Consider the following 10,356-nt stretch of genomic DNA (forward strand, 5'->3'; position numbering starts at 1 on the left):
TTAAGTGATCCTATTCACACAAAAGAACCTTTGTGGTGGTTTATTGCTAGTGCTATTCCTTTGTTAAACAGTCAAAGGTCTTGTAACCTCTGCAGATCCAGGATAGTCAAGGGTATCTGTGAATATTCACTTCTGTCTTTACCTTCTGGGGCTGACTAATCTAGTAACGTTGTGTATACTGAGGAGGAGACTTTCACATTATGCAGAGTTTAGTCCTATAAATTTCCCTTCAACTTTATGCAGCAAAACTTTGTGATTTTTTTTGACTAGAGGCTCTGTTTGAACAAAATTTGAGATGCTGACAATATAGAAAAAATGTTTCTGAATTATTTTAAGCTTGCCGAATGCTTTTTCTTTAAGCTTGAGTAAAGGAATGATGCGAGATTGTGTTGGTGGTTGACAGGCGTAAATGTTATTTTGGCCCACGCTTCTCAGAAATTAATTCTTTCCCTGCTGTTGGTTTAGACTCCCAATTTATGTAGAGATTGACATGTATGATGACAGGCACAATAGGATGCTTACCTAATAATAATATTGTTTATTAACTGTGTCTTGGCCAACAACGAACAGATGTTTTTGTGCCTTGTTGAGATACAAAAGCTTGATTTCACTCGTCTTTTGTAACCCCTTCGAGCTTCCATCTGGATCAGAAAATTGTCTTAACTCACAAATTATATCAAGATAAATTTGAAATCCCCATATGCTCAGAGATTTTTCGCATCTCCACTATGTAAGCAGAAAAAAATGAAGACTATGTTGAAAAAAACAGCAATAAAACCCCTCTTCTGGACATGGAACCAAAACTTGATCTTTCTGCAAGCCTTGGAAATACCCTGGAGCTTTTTGGTAATGAGCACAAAATGGCATCTGGCAAAACACAGTACCTCCAGATTGTGCTAATTTGTGAGTATTTTCCTGCCAGGTGCAAACCAGTGTGAGCTCTTTCCATTTCACGGTAGAAAACTTTTATCTTTCTTTTGTGTATCTAATCTTTCGTAGAATAGTAACTGAAATGACACAGTATTTTGCCGAGTCTGTTACTGTCTTTTTGCACTCCGATAGCAAACATGAAACCAGAGATTACAGTATCTTCAGGGTTTCTCTCTCCAGTTAAGCAGACGGAGTTGGATTTTGTGGTGGCCATAAAGCCAAACTATGGTAAGCTTCAGAAAAGTTTTGAAAGGCATTTATTTTGCTTCAAATTGTGCCTTGAGACCTAAGTCTCAGCAGGTGAAATCCCAGTTCATTTGTGGTCAAGAACATTAAGTCCCGCTACCCATGTTCCATTAGTCTTTTTGATCCACTTGCTGTATCCAGGAGCGGGCACAATAAATAGCCTGTCTGGACCCACAGTCCAAACTATCTTCAGCACAGAACCTGGTGCTGTAGCCTTTTTGCTCAGTTTCAGGATGAAGTTGTTATGAAACTTGCTAATGGTACAGATTAGCAACACAAAATTGTCTCTATTTACTGAAAATGTCTGAAACCGCCTGCTGAAGGGGTGTTTGCCTTTGTTCTGAGCTAGGTAGGAATCACAGACTGAGGAAGGTGTGGCCCTGCTGCAACCTTCTCTGTTGCACAAAATCGTATCACTGAAGCTCCAGTTGATGCCGTTCAAACTGTATAAATAGGTTGCAGCTTAGTTTCATCTTCTGAAATGATCAAGGTTTCCAGCTTACCTTGCATTAAGAAATGCAGCAGCGTTTGAGCAGTAGTTCTCACAGGTTAGACAACTTCAGGGATGAGGATAAAAATGGAGCATAAAAGCACAAGGCATAGTACAGATTCTTCTAATATTTCTCCTCCAGCAAGATGAGCTGGTTCAGCTAGTGTGACAGCAAGCTGTAATTACAGCGGTGAGAAAATAGCTGTGTGGTTTTGTCTGTGGCAAAGGCTTTTAAAAATCTCTTTTTGAAAAAAAACAGGGAAGAAGTGCAGGCTTTGTTTCTACCGCAGTGTGCCTTCCTTTCAGGCACTTGTTTACTTCAAATAATAGCCTTGCTTGACGCAGACCCTTTCTAACATGATAGTCCTTTAAGTAGTTAGAGCCACAGGCTGCAGCAGTCTCTGTCCTCAAATACACAGAAACTGTTGACGTGGGGATTGAAGGGAGCAGGTACAGGTAGGATGGATGCTCTAGTGCATTCAAGGGGAACTATAATGGGCAGAGGCCCTGGGAACAAGCCTTTTGCTTTTGCATAGAGTGGACTTTGTGCCAGAGAAAGAGAATAAAATAGCCAGAGAACTAACTGGGACCAGCATGACGATAGGAATCTTGTTATCTGGTTATTTGGGCAGCAACTCAGAAAGCGCTGGCTTTGGATGTAAGCGTAGGCAGGATGGAGACTATAAAAGAAATCTAGACTGGATGAGGACTTCCCAAAAAGCATGCAGTTATGTAATATATAAGAGAAAGAAAAGGAAATTCTGAACACCCCAGTCAGTGAAAAAGTTTCAAATGTGAAGTGTGTGTTGTGCTTGCGGTCAAGCGAGGTTGGATGAGTGGTTTAGGCCACTGAGAACGAAAGATGCTGAGCAACAGACAATGTCAAGAAAAGAAATGGACAGTGTATGTGAGCAGTTTATGTCTCCAATAAAAAAGAGATCCGAGTAGGTACCGTGAAAGAGAAAAACATAATCCCTCAAAACCAGTCTTAGCACAGGCGGGAGGCACAAGGATCCATTCACATACCTCATTTTATGACCTACAATCTGCACTTGATATTTGGACTCGGGCAGTTAGCTGCCTTGAAGCCTATCAAGGTGCAATTTTTGTGATACCGTATTTGTCATTGATGGTCAAGAAAAGGAGGAGAACAACACTGATGCACTGCTGAACATGATCATTCAGATAGTCCTTATCTTGGTTTTGAGGACAAGCAACACACGAGAAATAGAGTAAATGTGGCAGCAAATTATAGCTCGGACGTGATTTCGCAGGCATGATTTCACCCCTGCTCCACTGTTAATCAAGAGCCAAAGGCTACTTCGCAGGCTTGTTTCCAATGCTTGTTTTTTAAGATAATTATGGTTTGGTTTTGTTTTTCCTTTCTTAGAAGAAGAATATTTATACTGAGAAAAGCAACAATAGAGACTGGAGGGTGAGAGGGGAAGCATTTTGAGAGAGAGCTGCTTTACTATGGCATCAGAGGAGCCACTGTAAAGGATGCTTTCAGAGACTGAGAAGAATTACAACTGTCTTGAAAACATAAAGCCAACTCAATAGATGAAATAGCTTCAGAGTCCTATGCCATTTAGCATTTAGAGAAAATTGCAAAAATTGGGTGGGGTTGGGACACATGCTCTGCAAGTTATTATCTGTGTTTACAGTCCAGCAGGCCAAAGTAAAAATCAAATTAGCAGATGGCCCTGGGAAAAGAAGAAAATAAAACCTAACAGTTACTTTGATGATACACACAGAGAACCCTGCATTTTCCACATCTTCACTTGTAACACACCTGCTTCGTCATGCATCACAGTATCATGATGTCCTTATCTTGCTCATGACCTTGAGTTTGTCAAAGATGATGCAAACATTCAAGGAGGAGAGATACTCATCTCTTTTCAAGGCTGTGTTTTTCAGACTAGACTCTCTACCTTTACCTGATTGTTTTTCCTCTTCTTCCAGTGGTCTTTGTACATGACTGAGATCCAACAAACTGACATTGTATACTGCCCTTTCCAAAATATAGTTTAGGTTGCTTGGTTTTGTTTTGGGGTTGTTTTGCTTTTTTTTTATTCTTGTTTTCAATGGTAGTTTTTTTCCCCTTCTACTCTTTTATCTTCTACATCTTAACACACGCTGAAGCATAGCAGGCAGGGGTGGGACATGGTATTATCTCCAGAACTCATTTCGACTTCTCAGCAGAAAAGATTTCAAGTAGTAGTTTCGAATTCACACTGAATGGCTGGACAAACACATCCCACCCTATGATTTCACCTGAGCTGGGATTAACTGGCTCTCTGAAAGCAAACTTCTTGCTGTTTGTCATTCAGAGTCTGCTGAGTGTGTTAAGCAGGATGACAATGACTTAATTACAAAGTGAAACAACTGCAACTGCTCTTTTGTTCCTCCCCGAGCTTCTCTGGAGTGGGTGGGGAGGAGGTGGAAAAGCCTACTCCCTTCCAGTTCTGTAAAGGTCTCTCCTTTCCAATTCTTTAAAGGCCTGTGGGCTTTAAAAGCAATGTGAAACAGCACAGGAAGAGATTTGAAAAAGATTAACCCAACAATGTATGGGAGGATTTGGTTAACTCAATAGAAGATCGTGGGTGTTAAGGGAAAGAAATAGGAATATCTGGCGTGTGTCCTTCGCTGTGTAAGGTGTAACTGACTTTCTGTCGTGGCAGTTCCTGAAATGTGCTTCAGTGAAGTGATTTCGAAATGAGATTTAAACATTAACCAGTAAAGGGGATGTGGCAAAAATCAGTTTTCCCACATCCAGCTTCCAGTAATTTACTGTAGCTGATGTCCATGTGGGAGTGGGGAGGCATGCTCTTGTCTCTCCGCCATCATGCTGGGTTAAAACACATGGCACAGGGACAGAATTCAGAAATACAATGTTCTGGGAAGACCATAACTGCCCAAAACGAGGTGAGGTGAGACACCCCAAGTTACAAGCATCTCTTGAGTCAATTGCTCTTTTCACTGCTGTCCAAGCAAGGAGAGAGGACAACTCTAGGGAGCAGCACAGTGATGAGTGCCTGTCATAGGACAGGCTTGGATGAGTAAGGGTCTCTGGTTAGCTGCTAGATTTAGGAAGCTGTACAACATCCTCAACTGCACATTAGAACCAAAATCAGCAAATTTTCTTCAGCATTTTTGATCAACCTTTGGCTTATGTTTTTCTGTAACTCTGCTGGCTTTTGATTTTATTCTCTCTTCTGTGAAGAGTTTGAGTGTTTGGATTGGATGCTTTTTTCCCCTTTTTTAAGTACCTTCTCTTATATGATGCATTAAATCTTCCTTCGTAAGCTTGTCTTCAGCCATACTGTGTTGTGTAGGTGACCAGAGAGCAAAACGCAGAAAAAGAAAAGAGAAAAATATGCTGTTTGTAAAATGGACTTTGGTGTAAGTGATGGCTTTGCAGATTTCAGATTTCATCCTCTAGCCATGGGAAGTCTGTTTGAATTAATTTGTTAACATAATTCTACAAGAATATTTATAAATACATTCCTCAGAGAGATGTGAAGGGAGCTGTAGACTTTCATTTTTCAAAATGTATCCATCTATTCAGGCTGGCTGTTTGTTAGATCTCATAACGTGCTCAGCACCAGAAGGTCCAGGACGCTGTAGTGCCCCACAGGCTTTCAGCACCCCCGGCTCGGGATCTCTGGCAGTACGGGGAGGAGAAGGAAGGAGAAGGGTCCAACTGCCGTGCTGTATGCTTCACCCAGAAGAACATGTGCTGGGAACACATTGAAGGAGATGCCCAAGGGTCACAAATGCTCTTGGATGTCAAATAAATGTAGATGCAACAAACTGAAAACAAGATGAAAGGCTGGCAGAAAGACTTAAACTCCAAAGTGAAAGCCCCAGGATGTTTCCTTACAGGCTGTTTGAAATCTTAGATAATTTAACTGAAGTTTGTGGAGAAGGACAAAGTGAAAGAGCCTTGGCAGGACCATAACATATGTTCCATATTGCAAGGCTGCCTATAAGAAATGGATGCAGTATATCCTGCTCAGGAAGTTACTGGGAAGTAATGAGCTTCGTTTAGCTTTGGAAAAGCAGACAAAACAGGTAAGAAAACTCATGGTGAAGCTTCTGGCTTTAGTATTTTAATAGCAAAGGGCTGAAATACACACTAGAAAAGTTAGAATAAATGCTACCTATGGGTTCTTCAAGAAAGAAATTCTTTTACAGCCTTTTTATAGGCTGTTCTGGAGAAGGGCCCTGTGCTCTTTCCTCCTCTGCAGCTGGGAAGACAGGTTTATTGACCAATTCGATAAGGAAATACATTTGTTTTCCAGCAGTCTTCCCAAATGAGGAAAAAGGTATAGGCACAGCTTCTCACAGTGGGAATTGTGCTGCCTGCTGTTAGTGATCTCCCTGTTTGTTGTAGCCTAGCACAAAGATGATGAAGGCTGTGTAGGAATGGAAAAAGATGTTGGCCGGCAGCCATTGCGAGTACTGCGTTTTGTTCTTGTGTGAAGTAAAAGGTGGGATGTGTGCCACCCATTGAGGACATTAGAGTGGTTTTGGTGACCACCCTGTTTATGTTAATGGTACCAGGCATGGCAGAAAAGGCAACACTCTGCTCTCGAGAGGGCAGAAATAGGGCTGGAAAAGAGGGGGGTGCTTATCTTTGCGTGATATGAAGCCAAAGTATGTTGCTTATGTTGCTCCCAGATTTTTTATGGCCAAATATACCAGATTCTGCACTAATTTAAGAACCAATCTCTAATTAATTGCACTGCGACCCTTTCCTGAAACCAAATAACTTTATAGCTGAGAAGTTAAAAAACCCCACAGGACACAAACAACAGGATAGAGCACCAGTTGTATCTGTGCCGGTGACAAAATGGAGATGAGTCCTGGCCTCAAACCCCACTCTCCCTAGGGATGAGGAGTCATGGGGGCAGACTGAGAGCTCCCTGGGCACCCTCTTCTCCCACCAGCTGAAAGTCTGGTGGGTGCCAGCCCGAGAGTCTGGTTGCCTTTTCCAGTAAAATGACCCTTTAGCCTTTCTTTATTTCAGATCTTAGTTTCACCACAGCTTTCTTAGACTTCTTCAAATCCCTTCATCGATGTTCAGTTCTCCTGTGTATTACAGAAAAAAAAAAGCCTCCAAGAAAGAGTACCAAGTACTGAAAGCTTTATACTGCTTCTCCTTAAGAAAGAGCAAGGGACACCTGAACAAGGCCATAGGTGCAGATCACTTAAGCAGAAAATGCATCTAAGCTTTCATATAGTAAAATAATAATGATAACCAAAACACCTTGCAGCAGGATAATATCAATGCCTTGAAAAAGGTAAGAAATTAGAACCAAATTAGCTGATACGTTGGCAAGTGTTAACTGCATTTTATACCAAGCCTTTATTCTTTGATGAACACTCAACTTTGCTGCAGAAACAATTTACTTTTAGACTCAGCATCGTACGCAGAGTGGAAGTAATTGTAATTAAGTTTGTTCTCCAACTTTCTGAAGCTGCTTGCAAAATCAGGCCAATAAAATTGTGTGCTTGACGGGCTGTCTCTTTCTGTGTACTTTTTTTTAGAAATGTTCCTCTTTATGATTGAAAAAAAAAAAAAGAAGAGAGAGAGAAGTGCTTTGGTTTGTATGTATTTTAAAATGACAGCTGATAGTTCAGTTCCAATAAAAATGGGCAAACATATTTGTGCTACCACTTTATCACTAATTTGAAAGTCAGACAACAAGGCTGTCATTTAAGATAAGTATTAAGGATGACAAAAGAATCAAGGTAACCAGTATTAAAATAAGTGTTTTGTTGTTTTCCTTTCCTGGCTGCTTAAACTAAACCCTGAGTTCTAACGTTCACATAAAAAGGGGTTATTAATGTTCTTTCTTCTGATAATGTAGACATTAGAGAGGTAAGGAGCCCGAGATGCCAGTTTTCATTCTCGTTCTGTTAAAGCTCTTTGCTGTCAGGGAAAGTCAAACTGTTATGCTTCGCTTCTGTAGAAAATTGTCAGTTGATAGGTGAAACTTCAGGAATAATTAGTGAAAGTAGATGTGCAAATTCCATTGGGGGAATCAATCTTTCACAAATATATTTAAATGAATTCAGTGTCCTTTTCTTTGAACAGTGGCAGGGTGCAAAAGAATTATTTTGGGTACCTTTAATAGCATCTAGAAACCTACACTGCGTCTTTAAAAATAAATCACAGCACACCCCACTCAAGAAATCACAAAGGGAGAGAGTGATATTTAAAATTAATTCAAAAAATTTCTCCAACATGTCTCCAGCTGTCAAAAATGCATTGAAGATATGCCAAGCATATTTCAAAACACTTTTTGTAATTTGAAAATATCTCAAGTAATTTTTCCTCCCAAAGTAAATCTTTAATGGACCTGTTCATCTCTCTAAAACTGTGGGATGTGGGGTTTTTTTAGGTCCCTGCCTTCCTTTGTCTTTCCCTCCCAAAAAACAACAACCAACAGCATCCAGATATTTAATGAAATCTGCAGAGGTGGTTGGGTTTGAATTTGTTTTTCTTTTTCTTCATTTATTTTTGAGAGAGCGGAAAACTAGTTCTGTGGTGACAGCACCCAGGTTGGGCTTTGGAGTTCTGGACCCAAACCATGAATCTACCATGAATTTTCCATGTAGCCCTGGATAAGTCATAAGTTCTCTGTTTTGGGTCTACTTGTGCATAATGATGCCTCAAACTGAGTGTGGAAGACACAGACCAAAAATGTTTAATATTTGCCTAACTATTGGAACAGTGAAGGTCAGTCAAGTGCCCGGATGACAGATTTTAGGGTGTGACACCACGTACAGAGATATTAATATTCCCATGGGAATACTGAGTTCACTTTCTGTGCTGTCAAATAAAAAGTGGTAACACTAGTTGAAGGTCACCTGTGTGGCCCATTTTGATAGATTCCTCTTTGTAGTGGAAAGGCCCAAAACTCCAAAATGTATTAAACCTTTGCATTCTATTTTATCTTCCAAATACTTTGTACACACTTTAGAATCAATCATCTTAATATATTGTGGAACAGGTTGCCCAGAGAAGTTGTGGATGCCCCATCCCTGGAAGTGTTTAAGGCCAGGTTAGATGAGGCTTTGGGCAACCTGGTGTAGTGGAGGGTGTCTCTGTCCATGGCAGGGGGTTTGGAACTAGATGATCTTTAAGGTCCTTTCCAACCCTAACCATTCTATGATTCTATGATTTATGAAGACAGGTAGCATTAATTAATACCTGTCAATAGATGGAGGAAATTTTAGCTCAAGATTCTGAGTCCATACTAGTGCAGAGCTTAGAAATCTCATGAGATCACGTCCTCTCTCTGTGGTTGAAAAAAACATCAGCAGACCTGCCTGCCTATGCAGCACTTGAGCCTTTCAGGGGTTTGAGTGTCCAATTCATACACAGTGCGAAATCTTTAAATGTATTTATTAAGACCATGATGCTAATCACACTTACTAACAGTTGGAGAGAGAGTTCTGGAGATACGTTTCCTATAGTTTACTGATGTATGCAAAGCAGTTACTCTTTGTTGAAGAAACTTTGGAAAAATGCATGTCAATATTCTTTGCAAGACTGTAACTTAAAATGCCATCATCAGCAAGTTGTTTCTATGAGAAGCCACAACCAACTGAAAGCCATAACTCTTCCTTATGAAGAATCTACTCCAACTCCTATTAAAATCAATAGAAAGATCTTTCTGACTCCAGTAGGTACAGAATTGCTCAATAAAATGTAGAAAATACCCTCAGGTTATTATTGTTCAGTCCATAAAAACAGTCGACCAAAAACTGACTATTTTTCAAAATGTGGCTTGTGTACATGTGCTTCAGTTCTTTTAAAAGCACTGGGGGATCCTGGTTCTTCAATAGACTGTTCACTGGAGTCAAACATTGGCAAACAACCCTCTGGGCTCAGGAGCTTTTACTAACAGCCTTTTGTTCACACCTGCTAAGCCATTTAAATTTCATATGAAGAGCACATCTAAGATCTCTCTGCCGAGCTGTAAGGAAATGTCAAAGAACCCAAAACATAGTTCCTGAAAACATAAAGGAAAGTTCACAATACAATCACAGGGCATTAAAATGTTCCAAGTTTTTAAAGCCAGGAGCCATCACAATTCATTGGGGTGACTGCCTGCTTTGTGAAGGTGTTAGGATTTTCAACCCAATCATTTTTGTATCAAGTCCAAAAACTTGGAGCAGAGGAAGAAAATATCTTTAGAAGGGCAGATTTTATCTTTATGTGTGGGCTTCAGCTGATGATGAAATAGTATAAATTTCTGTGGGTAATCATCCTTGCTTTTTAACACAGCTCCATATTTCAAATTTCAGCAGGATCTTGCTATGCCTTTGTCTACAAGATTAAAAAGTCCTCTATCCAAGCTGACTCATCCTAGGGGGCGTGTGAGCAGAGGCTGCCCGTCAAAGTAGGAATGCTGAAAAAAAACCCACACATTTTTTTGGGTCATTGAAATATGCTGTGCAATGAGTGCTTTATCTTTTCAGGTGAAGTTAGAAGCAATTCTTGCAGGTGCTGGAGGATAAGTTACGTAAATGTTAGGCTAACGAAGCTAAGTTTCTTTGGAAGGAATGATTTCAGTATTTGAGAGGTGATCACTTTGGCTTTACTGGGCAATTGATCCCATCCACTTACACATACAGAAGCAGTGGAAAACACTTGTACACTAAGATCCATCCAT

Source organism: Tauraco erythrolophus, chromosome 2 (genome assembly GCF_009769465.1).
Source record: "Tauraco erythrolophus isolate bTauEry1 chromosome 2, bTauEry1.pri, whole genome shotgun sequence".
Classification (NCBI taxonomy): Eukaryota; Metazoa; Chordata; class Aves; order Musophagiformes; family Musophagidae; genus Tauraco; species Tauraco erythrolophus.